This window comes from Notechis scutatus, chromosome 3 (genome assembly GCF_049901735.1).
Source record: "Notechis scutatus isolate UNSWTSFEM ecotype Mainland chromosome 3, rNotScu1.2, whole genome shotgun sequence".
NCBI lineage: Eukaryota > Metazoa > Chordata > Lepidosauria > Squamata > Elapidae > Notechis > Notechis scutatus.
Genome location: NC_142011.1, coordinates 24,526,277 through 24,550,117, shown reverse-complemented (window position 1 = coordinate 24,550,117; position 23,841 = coordinate 24,526,277). Strand labels below are relative to the sequence as shown.

The following is a 23,841-nucleotide window of genomic DNA, read 5'->3' as shown; positions in this document are numbered from 1 at the left end:
CGGTACCCATGACACTGGCCTGAAAACTAAGGTCACAGTGAAGTGCTAAAACAAAGCTGATCAAAGATAGAAAAAGTTTACTCCAGGAAGGAGAAGGAACTGTAAAAAGGATTTAAACATTAGTAAACTGCACAATCTAGAACTGGTTGGAACTGGTTTCAGAACTGGAAATAGCCAAAGACATTGACTCAGAGACAACTAATTTTGGTAATGAGAGAAAAAAACGAAGCCATTACAAGAAACTCATGGCCTATAATTTAGTTTTAAAATAGAATGGAAAGGTAGTTCAATTACTACATATAGCTAAAAGTCTTAAACAGCAATTTCCCATGAGCTCTAGGTTCTCTGTTTGACTAAAGTTATGTTCATACAACACACTAAATCAAACTATGATCTACTACAAGCTGCAATATGGGTAGTCCTCGAATTATGACAATTGAGCCTAAAATTTATGTTGCTGAGACAGTTAAGTGAGTTTTGCCTCATTTTACGACCTTTCTTGCCATATTGGTTAAGTGAATCACTGCAGTTATTAAGTTAGTAACATGGTTGTTAAGTGAATCTGGCTTCCCTATTGATTTTGCTTGTCATAAGGTTGCAAAAATTGATCACATAACCCAGTCATGGAAGCTGAGTGACCTGGTGATGGTCACTATCTTTTTCCCTAAGTGATCTTACAGAGATTTTGTAGAGGAAGAAATGTTACAGTGTTTGCCTTTTGATCCAAGGCACATAGATGAGATGTAAAATCAATGAATGTGAGTGCAAACAAAAGAAAATGCGGTGTGGTTTCATTCTGCTTTAATGGAATCCTTATTCCATTTATCCCACAAGTCTGACTAATTAGAATTTCAGGGCCATGAACTTAAAGAAGGACATATGCTCCAATTGGCACAGGTTCAGAAGATGTCTGGGGCTAAGTTCTCACTACATATTTAATCAAACCATGGCTTATTCCATTAATCCTCTATTCCTACCATGCGTCTCCCCTGGCCCAGGCACTGCATTTAACTGACTTATTCTTTCCCGCACACAAACGCAAGCAGCTCCCTTCGCAGCTGCAGGTGGTCATTACGGACCCAACCTTGGGGAAGTCAGAGATCGTGTTCTTCCCGAAAGGAGCTGGGTTCCAAACGACCAAGATGGAGCCTTGAAGAAGGAAAACCGTGATCGCCACTCTCCACCTCCCTTTCCCCTTGGGGGATTGCCATGGTAGCCAAGGAGTGAGGGACGGAGCGAGGCTTAAAGATAAAACAGAATCCGTGCCACCTTTCGTTTCCTGTCAGAAAGCATTTGTATTAGGACTAGGATAGAGTATTATATTATTCTCCCTTCTTCCTGCTAATCATCCTGAATGCTGTAAATGGGAAGAGAAAAGGACACGCATAAACACACACACACACACACACACCTTTTCTCTTATTGGGACAGTTGCAGATAGATAAGAAATAGGTATTGAAAGCGCCATCAACAATCTTGGGCTAATAATTTTCACTCCTAAATTCAATTTGTAATAACAGATGCACAAGGATAGAAGAAGAAAAATCAGGATGGGTAGCTCCTTTTCCTACTGACACATTTTATTCAAAGGCTAAAGATTTCATGGGCTTTGTGGAGTGGCGGGGTACGGGGTACGGATGCCTTTGAATAAAATTTGTTGGAAGGAATAGGTACTATCTGATTCGTTTTGATGTTTTGCTAGTATAAATGAACACTGCTCTCTTCCTACAGTGGCTATAAGAATAGAGAATCTGCCCTGGAAAGCTGGAGTGAAGTGTTTGTGTATGAGGAGTTACAAAAGAACTAGTCTGGTGTAGTGGTTAAGGCCCAACCTAAAAATCCAAAGATGCTATACTGTACTGTAATCCATGAGAATGGGATTGTGAAACTATAATGTTTGTAGATTAGCCTTCATGGTGTACAGGAATGACACTTTATTAGATAAGAGGGGAGCAGTGAATTACTGGGGTTTGTCTAGAACTCATAATATTCAGGATGAAAAAAAGAAAGAACAGTGAAGATCTTCAGAAGGATATCTCCAGTGGACCTTAACAGGTGGGGTAGAAAATCCTTGTTTCTGTTTATGATCAGTTGATGAGCAATGAATTGAAAACTGACCAAGGTGTCACCTTTCAATAATTGAAAAGTGAAAATCAAGACAACCATATAATGCTCTCATCTTATATCTTTTGAGAGCATCTAAGAAAATATCAGCTCCACATGTGATGGTGATTCAAAAGGTGATAACTGAAAAGACACTAAAATTGCAGCTCCCAATATTAAATTGGAATATAATGTTTCATAATACTTTTAAAAGATAGTTATCAATGACAGTGATTGGGAATGTAATTTCCGACACTAAGCAATGTAGTTGTAGAGTGAGGTGTCATTTCACCACTCCATTTAGCAATGGAAATTCCACATTTTTCTTTCAGTTGCCATTGTTGAGTGAATCGCACACCATTAAAGTGCAATATCACATCACTATTTGTGACCCACTGCTGGTTTTTCCACTGACTTTGCTTGATGTGTCCATAGGACACTGCAATGTCACAATTGTGATCATGTGATTATAGAAACATTGTGACCATAGTTTGCCTGTCCTTGGTAGAGGGAATGAAAAGGCCAGAAATATCCCAGACTTTTTAGTTTTGCTCTTTTTTCATTTTAAGTTTGAAATAGCAATTGTTCTATTATCTTTTTCTGTAATACTTCCATAATTACCACCTCACCACCCCCCAAAAATCCTATATTTTTCTGGTTAGTTGCATCACTGGGCAGTAACTAAACTAGAAAGCTAAGCAATGTCAGTCATGGCTAGTACTTGGATGGGAGACCTCCAGGAAAATCTGATGGAAAGACTATGAAGTTGAACAATAACCTGGAAAAAAATGTGGCCAGTCATATCAGTACAAATCAAATGATTTTTTTTCTATTGATTTTAACATCATTTTTATAATGGTTAAATACACCTGCTGCAGAGTTACTCTGAATAGTAAGATGGGCAGCATAATTAATTAAATAATAGAGCTATTCATCTCCTATTTTGGTTCAGTTTCCTCCAGCAGTGTGATCCACCAGGAAACCATGAAGAGCAAATTGAAAATGCAGGACTTAAGCTTGACAATGATAGCAGCATGGATGCAGAATATCTCTTCATTATGAATTAGTTTAAATCTCTAAGATTCTAAGGTTTTAGCAAAGGAGCTTTCTAATGACCAAACCCATAAGCATCATTTTTTTAAATCCAGGAGATCTGATTATGTCTTACATGGCTGAAGAAAGCAAATGTTATCCGCACCTTCCAAAAGAGGAAAAGGAGTTGTCCATGTGGCATTAATACCTGGGAAGATTCTAGACATGGTCATAAATACATCCGTCGGTAAATATTTGAAATCAATGTGAAATCAGCATGGGTCGGTAAAGAACAAATCATTCCAGATTAATATTATATTTTGCCTAGGTAAGTTTCTTAGCAGAATTAGGGGATGCGGTAATTATAGTATATCTTGAGTTTAATCAAACAATTGACACAGTATTCACTGATAGGCTCATTAGCAAGCTCGTTAAGTGACTAAATAACATGGCAATTAGGTAGAAACATCACTAGTTCAAAATTTACACTAAGGGAATGGTCAATAATTTTTCCTCACCAAATTGGAGAGACGTCTTCTGCTCTTCAGTATTTCTTGGTCCTCTGCTCTTCAGTATTTTCATTCATTATTTGGATAAAGAGCAGGAGGAATTAGCTAATACTGTTGCAGTCAGAAATAAAAGCTCAACGAAGGGGTTGCAAATAGTGGAATTATAGTTAACAGTGTCAAGTGCAAAGTTCTTAATTTAGGAAACAAAAATCAAATGCACAGATATAGGTTCAGGGAAATAAATGGAAAACTACTGTATAATACAGTGAGGTGATTGGCAAAAAGACAAATATAGTTTCAACTGAATCATAACTTCCAAATCATAAAAAGCAATCATTTCATTCTGTTATGCTTTGGTGAAACATCACCTCAAGTATTGTGTTTAGTTATTAGTTTCACACATAAAGCATTCAGAGAAATTGGAACAGGTTCAGAAGGCAACAAAAATAATCAGGGCATTGGAAACATCCCTATGAAGAAAGACTAAAGTTTTGAGAAAAGACAACTGAACTGGAGATGATAGTTATTTTTTAATACCTAATTGGATGTTACACAGATGAAGGTCAGGAAATATTCTCTCATGCCCAGTGGTGTGATTCAAATTTTTTTACTACCAGTTCTGTGGGCATGGCTTGGTGGGTGTGGCAGGGGAAGGATACTGTAAAATTGCCAGAGATGGTATTGGCCGGTTCTCCAAACTACTCAAAATTTCCTCTACTGGTTCTCCAGAACTGGTCAGAACCTGCTGAATACCACCACTGCTCATGCCACAATGTAGCACATGGAATAATGAACAATTTTCTCAGCTGTTAACTTGCACAATTATAATTCTAACTTAACTTCTGTGGAGCTCACTCCATATTTAAGAGTTCCATACAGGGGCATGTGTAAGTGCACTGGTATGCCTATCATCCCTGTCACATTTTGATTTTCTTATTTTATTTATTCAAATGTGTAATTTTTGTTTGTTGAATGAAAAATGTAAATTGTAGGAAACTTCTGATTAGAAGTTAGGGGAAAGAAAACCAACCAAAGTTGAACTAATTACCCAGGGTGGCAGTGGACTTCCCTTTCCTGGAAGTTTGAAGCAAAATGTGGATAGCTATTGGTGTGGAATATTTTGATTTGGTTTTCTGCACTGACCAGGGATTTGGACTCTGGACCCTCAGGGGTTCACTTGCACAACCTCCAACTCTATGATTCTGTGTCAAGGGCTTTAAAAGTAATATATCTTCTTCAGAATATGTAATGGGGACACTGATATGTACTAAAAATATTTCCTGATAAAGTTTTTCATATCTCCAAATCTCTTGAACAGGACCCCACCAGTGGATAATAGCTCCTTATCCGTTGCAGTACTCCAACACTTGCTAGAAGGTAAACTGGAGGACTATATTAACAGAATAACAGAGTTGGAAGAGACCTTGGAGGTCTTCTAGTCCAACCCCCTGCTCAAGCAGGTGACCCTATACCATTCCAGACAAATGGTTGTCCAATCTCTTCTTTAAAAACTTTCAGTGTTGGAGCCCCCACAAATTCTGAAGGGAACTCATTAATTGTTCTAATTGTTCTAACTGTCAGGAAATGTGTCTTTAGTTCCAGGTTGGTCTTTCCTTCATTAGTTTCCATCCATTGCTTCATATCCTGCCTTCAGGTGCTAGGTTGAACCCTGTCTTCTTTGTGGAAACGTTGGAACACTGCTATCATGTCACCCCTACGTTGATCTTTTCATTAAACTAGACATATCATTTCCTGCAACCATTCTTCAGAAGTTTTCGCTTTCAGCCCCCTAATAATCTTTGTTTCTCTTCTTTGCACTCTTTATAGAGTTTCATCATCTTTTTATATTGTGGTAATGCAAAACTGGATGCTCTTACAACTTTTTCCTTACTTGATTGATATATTGATACAGAACAGCTCCGAATGAGCAAACAACATATCCTTTGGGGCTTGTGGCAGCAAAGCCATATCCCCAACCCCTCCTGATTTATCTCTTGTACATAGACTAGATTCATATGTATTCTAAGGACAAAATTGGTTTTTCTAGTTGTAGCTTAATACATTGTGCAAATCTTTCCAGTTGTGGTTTGTTAAATGTATGATGGCTTAACATGACTTATAAAACCCAGGAACTGTTATAGCTTTTTTCTTTGCAACATTTCCTTCCTTGTTCCTTTTGTTAAGGCCAAAAAGGTTTGATCCAAATGCAGGCATATCCTGGGTGAGCTAGTTGAAATCAAATGAGTCATGACTAATTAATTCCTCTTAGTTACAGTGTGTTTATTTTTAGCATTACCAAATCTGAATCTATATTTTTTTGGTTTTTAAAGAGCAGGAGATGCTTCCTGGACATCAGCCATTAAGTGGAGAGAAGTAACTGCCTCAGTCAATAGGTACTGTTAGCAAAAGCAGCCCCTGGAGAGGTTTACCCTGAGACTACTTTCCAGTCTGTAAAATATGCCACATGGTTTGTCTCGCATCCCCTAAACCAGCAGTTGCCAACTGGTGGGCCACAGCCCACTGGTGGGCTGTGAGAAAATTTTGGTGGGCCACAGAGAAATCTCACCCCCAGAGCACCCCACAAAGCCATTAAGCCAGGCTGCGCAGAAACACAAGGCTGTGCCGCCCACTCATTCCTTACCCGGTAAACTTGCCTGCTGAATTGCTATTTTTCCTTTTTTCGGCCATCAGCTGTTCCGCTGTGCCGGGAGATTTAGATTAACTAGGAAGCAGAAAATGGTTGGATTTCTTGCTTTCTAGCTAGTCTTTAGATCTTTGGCTCTGCTTTTAAGTATAGCTGAACCTCCCTTAGGACTGAAGGTTTGCTTGCAAGCAAATTCAGTGCAGACTCACCGCAAGCAAATTTGAGAGACTGAGCTAGCCGATGGCAGATAGATAGATCACTGAATGATTCTGTGAGCAACTCAATCTGCCTGCTTTGCCTGCTTTTGGGTAAAAGTTGCTCTTTTTTTAAATAAAAAATTCAATATTTACATGCATGGTGTGCTGTGAGTTAATTTTGTGAGTTTGCTTGCAAGTAAATTTTATGTGACAGACTGAGCTAGCCAATGGCAGATAGATAGATAGATTTCTGAATGAATCTGTGATTCTGTGAGCAACTCAATCTGCCTGCCTGCTTTGCCTGATTTTGGGTAAAAGTTGCTCTTTTTTTATAAAAAAAATCAATATTTATATAAATATTTATAATATTTACATACAAGCCATGCCCAGCCAGTCACATCACAAATTAGGCCACACCCACAGAACCAGTTAGTGGTCCCTGGGATCTAAAATTATGAGTTTGGTGGTCCCTGAGGTCCAAAAGGTTGGCGACCCCTGACCTAAACTAACCTCCTATTTTTAGGTGCAGTGAAGAATACTGTCCTATCTTCAGCATTGAAAGTAAAATAAATCTGTTAGTCTATTTTGCTTATGTAAGTGAACCTGGATGGGTACAATCTTATCTGTTATCTCAGGTTGCAATATCATATTTGATAAGAATGGAATTCTCTCAATTTATATATTTATATACTTCAGTCATGTTCCCTTAAATTATCTTTTATTTTTATGTTAACCAGCACTCTCTCCAGGATATTTCAGCTGAGTTCTCCCTCCACAATTGTTTTTTTTATATACAGATAGTCCTTGACTTAACAGCCATTTGTTTAGCAACAATTCAAAATTGCAATGGCACTGAAAAATGTTACTTACAACCAATCCCTGTACTTATGAGTATCACAGCATCACCACCGTCATGTGATCAAAATTCAGGCAATGGAGAGATATCTACAATAGCTACAGCATCCCAGGATTAAGTGAATGCCATTTGTAACTTTCCCAACTGGCTTCTGACAAACGAAGTTAAGGGGGGAAGCCACATTCACTTAATAGGTGCAGTGATTTGCTTAACAACAGTGGTAAAAAGATCATAAAATCAGGTGTGACTCACTTAACATTAACTGTGTATTAAGACAGTAACATTAAGGAACCCTAATTCATTGCACCCCAGGTAAAGTCTTTTTATTTTTTTAAAGCTCATATGCTGAAATACAAATGGGGAATGGGTTTTAACATACATTTGTTTCTTATAAATTTGTATTGATGTTCATCATTGGTTAATAAGTATATTTAGGATGGTGAATCTTGGATGTATCAATATAAGAATTTGAAGGATCTGTAGAAAGTTAGCACCCATCCCTCTCCTAGAAGAATGAAATATTTTAGGAAATATTTAACAGGCAGAATAATATATTTCCTCTAAAAGAGAAATAAAAAATCTTAAGGGAGACAGACATTCAGAGCCCGGGCTCCCTGTCCCCAGCAGATATTTTGTGCCCATTAAGAAAGACTGGGCCAGCCTATCTACAAAACAAAAGCTCCAGGGTCAAGGGATGAAAACATTACCCTTCAGGACATTAATAGGATTAACCCACTAAGACACTACATTGCACAATCACTACAGTGTGATTGTCACTACATTGCACAATCTCCTAAGGACATTGCATCACCTTCCAAACTTCAACCAAAGTTAGTTCAGACAAACATGACCTCTACATAGCCCTATGGGAGTCTGACAACAGCCAATAGAATACATGTTCTTGCACAGGAACAGAAAGTTCAAGTTCAACTCCATGTGGTCAGCTAACCCTAACCTACATTAAACCATCTTTCCAAACAGCCTTCTCAAGTTTTTGCCCATCCATAATTCCTAGACTTTTGGATGTGATGGCTGGTAAATCTTGGTTGAACTCCTGGATTTGAAGAGTAACAGTTCAGAAGGTTTCTAAAAAATGTGAAATCCATGGCCAATGATGAAATCTGTTGATGGGCTTTCATACTTTTCCAACTTGATGCCTTCTGGCTGGGAATATTTGAAATTGTAATCTATGTGCATGTTAAGTGAGTAAGGTTGGGTATTACAGGAATCTATGACTTGCAGTCATGTTTTTAGAGTACACCAGTGCCATGAATTGTAGTGCAAACTGAGATCTTAATGAGATTTGATCACATTCTAATTTTACTTAGACCAAGGTAAGAACTATCAGGACTGTCAGAATTCATCCCAAGTGCCATAATTGCACCTAGATTATGGCGCTTGGGATGAACTCTGATAGTCCTGATCTAGATGCAATCTGTGAATTAATGGTAAAATTTGGGGAAGATTTATTCCCCAAAATTTGGGGAAGATTTATATTACACCTTTCCTTCAAAAGCCTAAGGTGATGTATAAAACATTTGATGCACATTTTTCTGTAACAAAACTCTGAACAGTCCTATGAGGTAGTCTAATCCATCACCTTAACTACTAGACAGTGACTCTGAGATATCTATGTGAAAATAATGAAGATTCGTGAATCTTTATATGATAATTTGAATTTAGACATATCTAGCTTTAAAGTTGCTAATATTTAGTTCCATTAAACTATGGGGCAGGAATATAAAGGTGTTTTAATTATGCTCAATTTTTACACTTTCACACCGACGCACACCTCTTTTAAAAGCCTCAGGCAGCTGACATTTTCAAAATGTAAAACCAACAAATTAATTTTGGCGCATGTCCAGGGACGCAGAGGATTAGTTCGTACGCTTTTCCCAAAGCGTTCTTTACAAAGATTTGGAGAAGCAAGGACGAACATTATTGGTTAGTGACTACAAACCCCAAAGGGCATTGCGGCGTGAGAGATCTCAGGCGAGGCGAGGCCAGTCGCAGAGGCTTTCGAGCCGGGTGTCCCTTTGGTGGGGAAACTGGTGAACTACAAGTCCCAGATGACTACGCGCTTGCCGGACTGGCTCCAGCTCTTTGAGGAGGCTGGTTCCTACTTTAAATCCAGACAGAGATCAAAATGGCGGCCGCGAGCTGAGTGTGAGGTGGGGAAAGGCAAGAGAGACGCGGAGCAGAAGGCGCGCTCGGCGGCTTTTCCCGGGGGCGGTGAGTGCATTCCCACATGCAAGGGGCGGAGAGGAAGGAGCGGGTCTCCAGTGAGGAATGCCTGCTTCTTCTCAGGGAAAGAGTTTGGAGGGGCAGTCCTAGTTCTTCCAACCCTGGACGTGTCGCCTCTTCCACAGGGGGGCGTCCTCGGGCTTGAGGGGGTCGGGGTTTAAAGTGGGGCTTGGGGGATGAGGAGATTGTGTGCGAGGGGAGCTGCCTTGTCCTCGGGAGATTGTGCCGGGGAAAGGCTTTGCACCTTCCCGGACGGCTCCGTGGGGTGTGTAAGATGCCCGCAGAGGGGCGAAGAAAGGAAGGGCTTTCTTGCAGCCAGAAAGGGCTGGGGTAGAGAATTTGGCGCTCTCCCGTCGCTGATCGGGAGTCCTCGGGGTGGGGGTTTCACCGACGTCGGGAGCGGTGAGAAAGGAGCCCGCGAGCCCCTTTTGGTGGCCGTTTCTGGAGCGATGAGGCGAACGCGGGAGATGTAGGGCGGGGAGCGGGTTCCCTCCATCGGGGAAGTTGCAGGGCGAGATGACTCGAAGGAAACTCGAGAGCCGCTTTCCAGCCCCGCTGCCTCGTCGGCTTGTTGAGTTTGGAGCGTCTCCCAAGAAGTCGCCCGAGGACTCCGGGCATGAGGATGCCCGGAGTCTCGGTCCGATGGCTTGTCTTCTTTCAGCCATAGCGAGCCAAGTGCTGGGCTTGGAGAGAGGGGTTGTTTGAATCGGCGGCTTCCGCTTTCCTGCTTGTAAACGGGGGTAACAACCACTGCGAAGCCAAAGAGGACGAGGGGAGAAGGGTAGAGCCTCGGGGTGCGGGAGCATTTATACCCAGATGCATTTATTTTTGACTATGCCTGGTTACTTATTATTAAAAGTTTGAAGTTTTCCATTGCTTCTGTGCAAGGTGCTGGTTGGCTGCCTTTCAGGTGTGTCTTTTTGCTTTGCCAAGTTTTTCAAGAAAAAACATGTTTCCAGTCTGGTTTGTAGTGTGGCTAGTCAGGTTTTTATTTTTATTAAAAGTGATTTTTTTAAAAAAAAGATAGCCTATGACTATAATATCTGAAAATAAATGAAAAAAATGTATTTTAAAATATATACATGACATAGGTATATAGCAAAAATTAATGCTCTCTTGGCTGTTTAACAGTCTTAAACTGATATTGTCAACAACAATAATAATAGATATGTCTGGTCTTCGGTATATGAGATACTATGTCAGGTTCACTTTCCATGATACAGATAGTCTCAGTGGCTTGGTTAGTGAAATGAAAAAGGTGTTTGTAATGAATGTAGATATTGAAAAGCATATATTCCACAAATATTTGATAATAGGACATGAGGTATGGAATACTTATAGTAATTCATTTGTCTTATCTGTTGTCATAAGAACATTCTACATTGTAACATTTTATATAATCCCTAATTGTATCATATTACACTGATTATAATATTTATACACAAATTTATTTTTATAATATATAATCTATTATTAAGCCAACAAGAATGTTGACAGCTATTCTACAGAATTACTAGAAGAAAATTTCAACCATCACTGGAAGTAGCTTTTCATATTTGCTATTTCTAGCCTGATACAATCTGCACAATATTTTATTTTATTTAAATATTGATAAATTGAGCATGGCTGTATTGTATGTTTTTAACTTGGAAGTTGTCATTGTATATTAATTTGGTTATCAGTTATACACCAGATAGCTAAAGAAGAAAGGTCTGATCACAATAGAATCAAAAGGAGTAGTATTCTTTTACTGTACAAAGCTTAACAATGTAGATTGTATATATTAAAATATTCAGCAAACAAAAACCCTGACTTCTTACACATTGTATATTGGAGAAATCCTAAGACGTAAGATGAACCCCTTTACTGTGTCTCAAATGATACTGGATACTAGTCTGACATTAGAGGTTGCTTCAGGTCTTGCATATAAATGAGCAATATGAGCAGTAATCGAAGATCTTATTTTTGCATTGTCTTACAGCGTTGCTTAAGTCATGCTGTTATTCTGAATACAAGAAGAGAACACTACCTTTTGTATCTAAATTATTCGTGTGTGCAGCAATTACAATTTTAAGATAGAATATGTTCTATTTTTTAGTATTTGTTTAAAATTGGCAATTATCTGAATATTTCAAGCCATGGTGTTATGCTTAGAATAATTTTAGTAAAGGTAAAAATGGGTTGTGCATACAGTATATTTTAAACATTGTAACAAACCAATGTGGAATCTGCAAATATAACTATTCCATAAATATGGGATAAATAAAATAATTTATTTAGAAAAAACACATACAATCTAATATAAACCTACAGATAAGTCTACGAACTTAGAATTATTTTTTTTAGAAAAAAATGCTAATTGTCTTTTCTTAATTTTTCTTTTACATACAATCAAGATGACATTCTTATGCATATTTTCATAAGAAACTACATTGAAATAGCATGGGAATGGAATGTATCATGGTAGGAGCAAGTGGATTGCATAAGGTCAGTTCTTGACCAGGAGCTGAGCAAAATCCTCTCATTCAAGAAACCTTCTGTTGGCTAATAATGTCACCACCCCTTTTAAGTCAGTGCTCAGCAGGGAAACCTACTATGCTTCAAATCCATTTTTAAAGGGAATTTTCCTCTTTACAAGAAATTCAAGATAAGTAAAGTGCCATAAATCTATCAAGCAATTGGCTTCCTTTTAGATGTAAAAAGTATTAATATAGTTGTTCTGAAAAATAAATTGAATGATTTATTGATCGTTGAATGCCTTGTAGAGGTTGATAATTCCTACTCCAGTTCTCAGGAGTATAATTACTGGTGTAAGTTGGTCATTCATAGTTGTAGCTGTGTGTTCAACACAGTTCAAATCTGAGCTACAAATATTCTCTTCCATCAATATTTGTAGCTTTATTTAATTATACTGCCTCTGAACACCATTAAGAATTTTTAATAGTTAGCATATTAGTTTCATCAATATAGCACCACTGCTTTAGGAGCTACAGTGGCTTCCAATCTGCTTCTGGATTCAAATCAAGGTAATAGTTATCACCTCTAAAACCCTACGTGGCTAAGGACCTAGTTAACTCCAAGAATGCCTTTTATTTCTGCTTGAGGAGATCTCATTGAGGGAATTTGCTGAAATCCCAGATATAAGGGAATGCCATCTACAGGAACTCCATGATTAAGAGAATTATAGACGAGACTCCAGTGTGTGATTGGGCTTCAACTACAGAGTGCTTTGGGTGAGATGGATTACCTGAGTCCTTTCCAGTTGAGTTTCTGATCTGAGTATAGGATGAAGATCAGTTCTATGTAAAAATCAAAGCTCTATTCAATCCTACTCGCACCAGTATTGGTAAAATATTTGGTTTCATGTAGACAATCACACATTCATCTTAAAGTAGGAAAGCCATTGAATTTGAGGGTAACGAATTCAGGACTCTGAATTAACAACTGGTAATCTTCCTTTGTGTAGGGGCCAGAGGCTATGCAGCCATCACCATTTTGGGGGCACTAGATGCTCCTCACATGTCAAAAGTGTGAAGCCATTGCCAAAATGGCCATCTGAGGAAGTGGCAAGTGATCTTCCCTCTTTGTGGGCCTGGATGAATATAGTTTTTTTGAGAAACATGGGTTGAATGATTTTGGATGGACAGTTCATGGTTGTAGATTGATGACTCCTGTTTTAAGAAATGTTAGAAATGCTGATACATGAAAAGAATTCCAATTCATTTATTAGATGTTCTTAGTTTTCATTCAGTCAAGTCTTAAATTGAGCTTTTTCGTTAAAAAATAATGTTCATACTAGATAGTATATTTAGGCAGCATTTGTATTCCTTTCTCTCTTTTTTTTTTATAATTTTTTATTGGTTTTTAAAACAAACAAACAAACAAAACATAAAAACATCAAATCATCTTCCATATATGTACATACAGTGTGCCAGTTGGTTTACAAATTGTTTTGTGCGTCCATTTCATAGTCTTCAATTATAATTACATTGTATATAATCTCGTATTTTCAATCAATATTTTAAATACATTAATATCATTATTAATCATTTGACTATACTTTTATTCAGTCATGTTTTCCAAAATGATCATATTTTACTTAATTTGTTTTATAACAATTCGTATCATCATGCCAGATCTATCCTAGAATCATTTTGTAGATATAATTAGAAAAGAATACATCTTTATATATTTATTATTTTCTAAAAGTCTACATATTTCATTACTATATTTTATTGTCTAACCATTGATAGAATAGATCCCAAATTTTATAAAATTGTTTATCATCTTGTTCTATAATTTCATTTTTCGGATTTATTCTTGAACATTCTTGCTATTCTTGTCGGGGGAAAGTGCCATCTGTAAAACATTCTATACAAATTTTCTTTATATGCTGTTGACATTGTCATTTTATAATTTTGAGACCACCATTTTTGCCATTTCTTAAGATCAATCCCATATCCAAAATTCTTCCCCCAAGCAATCATAGTTTCTTTAACTTGTTCTTCTTCTAGTTTAATTTCTAATAAATATCCATACAATTTTTTAATCACCTTTTCATCAGTACCCGTCAAAATCTTATCTAAGTCAGTCAGTTTATCATAGAAACCTGTTTTAGAATCTTTTATCATACCTTGAATGTATTTGCGCATATGAAAACCAATTCATCTTTATACCGTTCCTCTAGTTTTTGTATAGATTTAAGTTCACCCTTTTCATTCAATATTTTACCATATCTAACTGTTTGTTCCTTTTTGTATATTATAGGATAAGAAAATGCTTCAATAGTCGATAGCCGGACTGGAATTTTCAAATAACATTGTCTTTTAATCTTCTCCCAATTTAACCACAGAAGACTCCCGTATATAATGTCTTCTAAAGTACCCCTGTGTTTTAGTTCCTTTATACCATAAAAAAGCATGCCACCCCAACAACAGGTCATGTCCTTCTAATGTCAACAATCTAGTATTTCTTAATGTTATCCATTCCTTAACCCACATCAAATTTGTAGCTTGGTAATACAACTCCCAATTAGGCAAACCAAATCCTCCTCTTATTCTAGCATCTTGCAAAAGTTTTAACTTTATTCTCGCTTTCTTACCTTGCCATATATATTTCAACACAATTTTATTTAAATCTTCAAAGTAGTATTTTCCAAGCCTAATTGGAATTGTTTGAAACAAATATAAAATTCTGGGTAATATATTCATCTTGATTGTTGATATTCTCCCTATTAATGACAGTTGTAAATTTTCCCATTTCGCCAAATCTAGCGCTATCTGCTGTTTAAGTTTAATATAATTATTTTCTTTTAGTGTACTGCATCTTGCTGTCAAGTATATCCCCAAGTACTTGATCTTATTTGTGACCTGAATTTTCAATCGGTCTGCCAATTCTTCCTTTTGTCTTGATAGCATATTCTTTGTCAAGATCTTTGTCTTATCTTTATTTATTTTCAAACCAGCCACCTTTCCATATGTTTCTATCTTTTCTATCAATTTTGATGCTGTTTCTAGTGGGTCTTCTACGATAAAAACCAGATCATCTGCAAATGCTTGCAATTAAATTCTTCCTTTTTAATTTTTATCCCTTTTATATTCTTTTCATCTCTAATATTTCTATTTAGCACTTCCAAAGTTAACACAAACAACAGAGGTGATAGTGGGCACCCTTGTCTTGTTCCTTTTCTTATATCGATAGTTTCTGTCAGTTCTCCCTCTATCATTACCTTTGCTTATGATATATAGCTTCTATTGCTTGAATAAATTTTCTAGCAAAGCCCATCTGTTCCAGCAGTAATAACATGAATCGCCAATTCACATTATCAAATGCCTTCTGTGCATCTAGAAATATCAAAGCCATTTGTTTTTCGGGATGTGCCTCGTAGTATTCCAAAGTGTCCAAGATTACTCTCATATTGTCTTTGATTTGTCTCTTTGGCAGAAATCCATTTTGGTCAGGATGGATAAAATTATTTAAATATTTTAAGTCTTTCTGCCAATATTGAAGAAAAGATTTTATAATCTGTGTTTAGTAAGGAGATAGGTCCATAGTTCTTGATTTGTAATGGATCGGTCTCCTCTTTTGGAACAAGTGTAATATAAGCTTCTGACCATGATTTAGGTATCCTCTTCTTTAACATAACTTCATTCATAACTTCTAGCAATGGAAAATTCAATGATTCTTCTAATGTTTTGTAAAATTCTGCTGGGCCTGGTGCCTTTCCATTATTTTGTTTCTTAAGTGCTTCAGTTAACTCCATCATCGTTATATTGCTTTCTAACATTGTTTCAATCGCTTTAGGTATCTGGGGTAAATTAGCACTCTGTAAATACTGTTTAACTCTTTCCTCATCAATATTCTCTTGTGTGCATATTTTCCCATAATAATCTCGAATAATTTCCTTCTTCTCTTTACTACCATAGCAAACTTGGCTTTGGCCATCTATTAATTGCAATATTTTCCTTGATTCTTTCTCCTTTCCCAATTTATATGCTAACCATCTACCTAGTTTATTTGCATCTTCAAAATAGTTCTGTTTGGCACCTCTAATTTTTTGTGCTAATTCTTCTTTTTCTAATAGACCCATTTTATGTTTGGTTATATCCATTTTTAGCTTAATGTCCTTTCTCTGTGGCATTTTCTGTAGCTCTTTTTCAAGTCCTTTATACTCATCTTCTAATGCCTTAGAGGCTAATCTTTTCATGGTATTTCTTTTCCTTGTATAGTCTATTATCAAGCCTCTGGCATATGCCTTCACTGTATCCCATACATTCTGGATTGATGTATCTTCTTTTTTGTTTTCTCCAAAGAAAAAGGCCAATTCTTTCTCCATCCACTGTATGAAGTCTTTTCCCTTTAAAATAGTATTATTTAACGTCCATCTAGATCTTCTTCTTTGTCCTTTCCATTTAATTGTCATTGGATTGTGATCTGCCCAAGTACTTGTTTCAATATTTATTTCTTGAATATTAGTTAACAATTCTGTTGACATCCATATCATATCTATTCTGGACCATGATAAGTGTCTGTTTGAGTAGGTGTATTGTTTAGTTTTAGCATTTCTTTCTCTCCATGTATCTTTTAAATTTATTTCATCTACCATTTTAAAAAAAGATTTAGGGAGAGTCTTTCTATTTTGCTTTATTGTTTTCTGTGTTGTGTAGTCCAGTTTATTGTCTACAATTCCATTAAAATCTCCCATTCTAACTATATTAACATAGTCCAGTTCAACTATTCTCATATGTAATTTTTTATAGAATTCTTCTTAATTGTCATTCAGGGCATAGATTGCAATCAGGAGTGTTTTCGTATTATTGGCCATTATTTCCACCATTAATATTCTTCCGTCGTCATCAGTACAAATCAATTTCGCTGAGGTGGTCTCTTTAATATATAAAACCACTCCTCTTTTCTTACATTGTGTCAAGGAAGTGAATATTTTCCCTAATTTTGGCTGTATGAACAATTGTTCATATTGTTTTTAATATGTACTTCTTGTAGGCAGATTATATCAAATTTTAATTTCTCTAATTTATGAAAGATTTTTCTTCTTTTAACGGCTGAGTTAAGTCCATTTATATTAATTGTAATCAATTTTTTTCTCTTCCATGGTTATATTTTGTAATTAGGTTTGACAGCTCTCGTGGATCTTGGTTCACGTTGTTCTTTGGCTTCCACCTTTCCACCTACTGCACCTTCTTCTTTTTCAATCACCATTTGGCAGTCCTCTTGGAATTCAATTAGTGAGATTTCTTTTTCTGCCTCTTCCTCCCCTCTGAAAAATTCTGTTTAAAATGATTCGACTTTCTCAATTGAATCAATTCTATATCTCTGTTCTTGCCATGTAAACATTAAACCTTCTGGAATCAGCCATCTATAATTCACCTCTTTTTTAAGTAACAATTTGGTCAAGAATCGGTATTCTCTTCTCATCTCTCTCACTCTTCTGGATACTTGTTTCAAGACCACAATCTCCTTGTCTTTGTATTTCAATGTTTTCTCTCTTGCCACTTGCAATATTTGCATTTTAATGGCTTTCTTTGTAAATCTGATGTGAACTTCTCTTGGTAAGCTATTTCTCATCTCATATCTTGTGAAGACTTGATAAACCTCATCTATTCCATCCATCGTCTTCCCTTCAGTTATTTCCAAAGCTTCAGCCAATATTTCTATCATTATCTCAGTTAGATTTTGTCCTTTTTCTTCCTCTGTGTTTTGGAATCTAAGATAAAAGTCTGATCTGTCCATCTCCCATCTCAGCATACCACTTTTATCTTGTTCAACCACAGTTAATCTGTTATCAATGTCTCCAATCTTCTTGTCTCTTTGTTTATCTTCTTCTTCAATTTTTTGGAGTCTCTCATCATACCTCATCATTTGTTGGATGTTCTCCACTTTTACATCGGTTTTCCCTGTTCTTTGTTCAATGTTCTCTATTCTCTTTTCAATATTCTCTGATCTTGTTTGAATATTTTGAATTCCTTGCATAATCATCTGTAGGGTCACTTTTTCTTGTTCTTTTTCTTGCCTTAACATTGTCTGTATTGAACGCTGTCCTCCAGATGGTGGAGAGGAAGAAGTAGAAGTTGAGGGACCAGGAGCTGTTAATTTCCTACTCATTTTGACCAATTCAAAATCTTCGGGTTCTTCTAGACCTTAATCCAATTGTAAAATAACCAATTGCAGTTCCAAATAAAAATAGTAGGAAAAAAGAAGCCAAATAGTAATAATAATAAAAAAAGAAAAAAAATTCTTCAGGTTCTTGTATACCTTAATCCATTCGGTTGGTTAGATAACAATAAAAATTCAAAAATGAACTTTTGAAGTAAAAGACAAAAGAAAAAGTTGTAAAATCCTAAAAAAGGCAAAAAAGTGAAGAATAAAAGGCTAAAAAAAGAAAGGAAAAATTCTTCAGGTTCTTCAACACCTTAATCCAATTAAGAGGTCTCAAATATAAAAGGATGCATAAAAATAAACCAAAAAGAAAAAAAGAAAAAATCAATATGGAAGGTAGATGGAAAGACAAAAATACCAGAAAGGGAGAGAGAGAGAAAAAGCTACTCCCTTAAAAAGAAAAAGAAGGGAAACATTAATACTAAAACTTTTCCTTTAAAATAAAAAGCAAGCGTAGAAATTTAACTTCCAAAGACAAGAAAAAAAACAAAGACAAGTTCCAAAGAGCCGAAAATTCAAATAGCTATTACAAAAAAAAAGTAAACTGATGAGGAGGGGTAGCACAGCTTAGAAAAATTAAAAAGAGCACACTGCACTTTGTTTAATTATCCAAGGCTCTTGTTATAACTCTCTTCTCCAAAGACTTATCACCTTTTCTTTTCCTATAAGCTTCAACACCAGACTCCAGCTGTTGATAGAAACCCAGAAGAGCACCTGCAATAATACTCTCCCATGCTCTTCCCTCTATATTATCAAACAGGCAATGTCCTGGAAAAGAAGTCTCAGTTCTTTCTCAGCTTTGTCTGGTCAAAAGAGAGATAGAATATTTCCAAGCCTCTAGTTGGCAGTGTTACAAAGTTTCTTTAGCTTTCACTTTCCCCCTCCTTTTCCAAGTAAAATATAATAAGAATTAATTAAAAAAAGAAAAAGATTTAAAAAAAATAACTAAAAGGGAGTCTCTGGCTTAAAATATTATAAAGTCAAAAAGGAGAAAAGAAGAGAGAAAAAGAAGAGAGAAAAAACCAGTCCAGTTTCAAAATATAAGATCATGTGTAGAAAATCCAGCAATGAAAAAAAAAAATTACTTTGACGTTCCTGTTTAAAATCGCCGCTTAATCAATTCTGTCAAAACTTTTAAAGATTCTTTCTTTTCCTTAGGGTGTCCTTTCAAATATTAAAATAAAGAAAAAGTTCTCACCAAACTGGCACACTCTCTCTTTCCGTTCTCTTTCGTTTCGGAGCTGTCCCAACTTCAGCAGCTTTAATGGCTGCCTCTTTGCCAAAAAGAGCTTCTCCTGGATCTACCAGGGACTTTGTGGTATCCCTGGGATCGACAGGATGCGCTCTTTACATTCACCGTCTCTTCGGGACGGTTTAGATCCACTTGGACCGTCCAGGAGCAAAGATATCGGCAGCGATCTCAGACCTCCAAGATCGCATGCTGTATCGTCACAATGCCAGCTCCGCCCTCTCTTATTAACTTTCTTCGTAAGGTATTTATTTATTTTTCATCACTTATAGGTATATATAAGTTTCTATCTGACATCTTATTTTAGTTTCCCCATGTTTTTGTGGATAGTGGAGAATGCATACTGTATATGACCTTCAGTCTATTTTCGCAGATGTCTCAATGTAGTGACAATGTGACACTTTGGTTCAAGGAGAAAAGCAACAAAATATATGTTTTGAGTCTTTTGGAAGCTTATTGAACCTACTTTGCTTCATGAATCTATCTTGCAATAGCAGCAGCAATCACTCCCAAATTTCAAAATACTGCCTTCAGTAACATTGTTATAGTCTTCAAGAGCCAGAAATATGTATTTTTTTAAAAAAATAGGTATTGCTCTTGGTTGCAGAAATAGTGCTTTGTTGACACTATTTTGAACCTGTTTCATTCTTGTTGGGATACTCAAATGACATATTCCTAGTAACCTTCATTTTTCTAGAAGAATTGGAGGAATAGGACCTTCAACCCTTTTCAAAAAAAGCTGATAATACAATTTGAAGATCTATAGGTTCTATGAATCCTACATTACTTGACTCGGGTGTTAGGTCTCTGGTAACTTCCTTATTACCCACATAGAATAAGTATTACCTCTGAGAATGTTATTACTTATAAAGAAAGGAGAAATAACTCCTGAACTAATGACAGCAATTAGGACTGGAGCAAAGTGATCATTAAATGAAACACGTGACTGAACATGTGACTACTTCACTCAATGATGGCAATCCTGGCTTATCTAGTTGCATTCATTAAACAAATGCAAGAGTATTAAGAGGAATGTGGGAATGGTTTGGGTTGGGGGAGACTTGGGACTAACCAGCATGTGGAAACTTACTATGGGCCAGAAAGCATTGGCTTTCTGGACCTACTTGCATACCTGAAGCTGCTGCAGCCCTGGAGGCCTTTGGCTGTTTCCCTCGCTAGCTGTCCAACAATGTGCAAGAACCTTTGAGTGGTTCCAGGGTTTACCGACACATGCAAAACTGTCAGGGCACTGACACCTTAGGCCTTCTCATCACACAGCAACACATGGAAGTCTTCAGCCAACTCCAATTTACTTTTCCATTTTTCTGCATCTTCTGACAGACATGCCCAGCTGATGCAAGGTGGAGCCACCATATAGAAGTTGCTTTGTGCCATTCTGCAAACAGACACTATTTTTACAATTTTTAGGAGGCTTTTCAAAAATGGGCTTTAAATATTGTGACAGTAGTGCCCATTTGCAAAATGACATGAGGTGTCATCTGTAGAAATCATTGGCTGACATGTCTGCAAGAAGCTGCAGAAAATCAGAAAGGTAAGTTGTGTGATGGTAAGTCCTGAAGCTGACTGAGGATTCCCATGCATGGCTAGATAGTTAGGTAGGGAGTCCAGTTTGTTCCCTCTGCTTATCTCTGCCATCTTTGTCATTGACTTTTTGAGGAAGCTGGCAAAAAAAATCACATAATCGTGGGGCGCTTGGCAACCTTGGGTGCTTGACAAGCCAACATAATATAGAATTAAATATATAATGTAATATAGAATTAAAGTCCCTGATGAATATCAAGGATCTAAAGGTGAAATTGGGACCATAACCATGAGGTGGTGGTGGAGATGTGTGAATTTTATTATGGCAGAAGTGTTTCATGGGATGTAAAGCACTCTTTCTGAACCCAAACAATGGTTAAATGACCAGTTGTATGTCAAAGATTGTCATTAACGGTTCTGCTGCGATGAATCACCTTACATGAAGAATATTGCTTACAGACATCCCTTTCCTACTGGCTCAGTTCCTTCACTGGTTGAGAATGGAGAGTTGGATTCACTATAAAGGCATCTGATCACCACAGACTGGCTCTGTTAGTAATTTTGGGTGGCATAATTTCATTGTTTACTATTGTTGGAAATGGGCTATAGCAACCATTTTGTCTTCACTAATTTATCAGAGATTTTGTAGGATTTTATATCATGTTCTCACTTTTTATGTTCATTTCTGCTTGTTACCTGATTATTCAATTATCTCCCATTATCCCAATTAGTTTTTTGTTTGTTTTAAACAGCTATAGTTAGGCTTTGCCACTGACGGTTACTCCTTCCTCCTCAAAGAAATTAATCTTTTCTTATGAGGTTGCAGTCTATTGATCAAAAGGATGTTTATGATAAGTGTGTCCAATCTCCTTAGCCTAAAATTTCACTGGTAGCACTTAAAATTTTGTGTAAAAGGACTAACTGAGCTAAGGAGTGGTTTTTACTAACAGGCAGATAGTACAGCTGGGATTTCCCTTGCCTGAAGATAATCTAAACTATTTTAATGTGTTGTTAATGCAGTATGAAAACTGCAGTGTTTTAAAATATGCTGACTAGAATTTTAGCTAGAAAGAGGTTTTTTTGGAAATACATTTTGTTGATTTTGGCAACTGACTGGAGAATTCCAACATATATGAAAGACACCAGCCTAGAAAATTCTAGTTTTGGAGTTATGAACTAAGAATAATTAATAGCATGTGGTTTAAATGGCATCTACTGCCCTTTTTACTTGCAATGTGCCAATAAGAATATTGCATCATGTTTCCACCAGTTTATGAATATTGGTAACTGGGACCATGTAATTTAGCCAGCAAAAGATTAGGAAATGACTTCATTATAAAGAGAGAAATAAGTAGAATAAACTGACCTTATCATACCTCCTAAACCCATAACACCGGTGGGAATTTTTTTACAGCTAGCTATTAATGAATTATCATGTTATTTTTTTTTTCCACCTCCATGGCCCCTAAATATATGTAAGCAACTACATATCAACAGTTTGAATTTTTGCAGTTGGTTAATTGGAAAACATATCTGAATCTTTTATATAAAACAAGTTTCTTCTGTGGCTAATGCAGTTCACTTGGACATTAGTTTTACTATATTCAGTTGGTCTTCCAAAAGATTATTCATTGGATTTTAGCGCAAGTTATCTTCGGGTAGCCAATAGCTTCCTTGCTTGTGTGAAAGGAACTATTTAATGATAACAAATATTGGATAAATCATTTTAATTTAGTTGTCAACTCATTCCTTTTTCCATGTAGTAGGCTGGAAAGGGCCATTCTAATACCAATTTAAAATAGATTTATTATGTTAGGTAATGTGATTGTGTGGAAAAATGAACTAAGATCTTGGCTATTATATTAACTAAATGTAATATAACATGAGTTTAAAAAACCTTTGCATTTTTTGTATTATTATAGTTTCTGTTCATTAAGATCTGAGACAATATCTGTAAATTATATGCAACATTTTATGGAAATTTCTCCTAGGTAGGTTGTTTGTCAACACGATAGCTTTCAAATATTTTAGAATACAATCAGTGGTTGTATTGATTAAAGATAATGGGAAATGAACACTACCTCCAGTTAGATTGGGAATGATTGCCCTTGCCTCCAATATAAGATCTTTGTATTGCATTTCATTCTAAAAAGAGTCATATAGTTCAAATCAGACCAAATATTTTTCTAGTCAGCTTTCATTTATCTTGTCTACGTATATGTAGACTGAGGAGTTTGAAGGAAAAGGGCATCAGAGTAGCCATGGAACTATTTTGTTTTATTTTATTTTATTATTTTATTTTGTTTTGTTTTATTATTTGTGTCTTGAAAAGCAAGAATGGGTTTTAAGAAATAGTAGTGGACTTTGCCAGAATACAATAATCTTCAAGTAGATAATTTCTATGAACAGAGTTATGAGAGCATTATTGTTACATTTCTTACTAGCAACGAAGACTGCTTTTAGGCCAACAACTTCTGAGTCTGAGATGGGAAATGAAAGAGAAGAGGACTACAACTTCTTGTCTGAGGTAGAATGAGCTGCAAAAGACTATTTGAAATGTTTATAGCAATGGTAAAACAGGAGTCTTGAATTCTTACAGAGTAAACATTTCTTCTAATGGTGACATCTTCAAAACTATTTGAGAAAATATCTTAAGTGGACAAAAAGATGGAGAATATGAAATTAAAATTGGGCAGGAAATTAAAATTGGCTGATTGGTAGCTGCAGAAGATAACATGTAAGACGGTTCCCATTGCATGTATTATTCCGAATAAAAATCAGGGTGTAAT

The 23,841-nt window shown here is 36.3% G+C and overlaps 1 protein-coding gene across 3 annotated transcripts in view; it reads left to right on the top strand.

Moving 5' to 3' along the window:
- The first annotated feature begins 9,396 nt into the window (after positions 1-9,396).
- The window catches only part of NCOA3 (nuclear receptor coactivator 3), a 132,904-nt gene continuing 118,459 nt past the window's right edge, over positions 9,397-23,841 (top strand). Inside the window, exon 1 of one of the 3 annotated variants that reach the window (XM_087959301.1) lies at positions 9,397-9,573. The gene's annotated coding sequence lies outside the window, so the exon portion shown is untranslated. The remainder of the gene's footprint in view (positions 9,574-23,841) is intronic. The other 2 variants (XM_087959302.1, XM_026665005.2) reach the window with 2 other exon arrangements.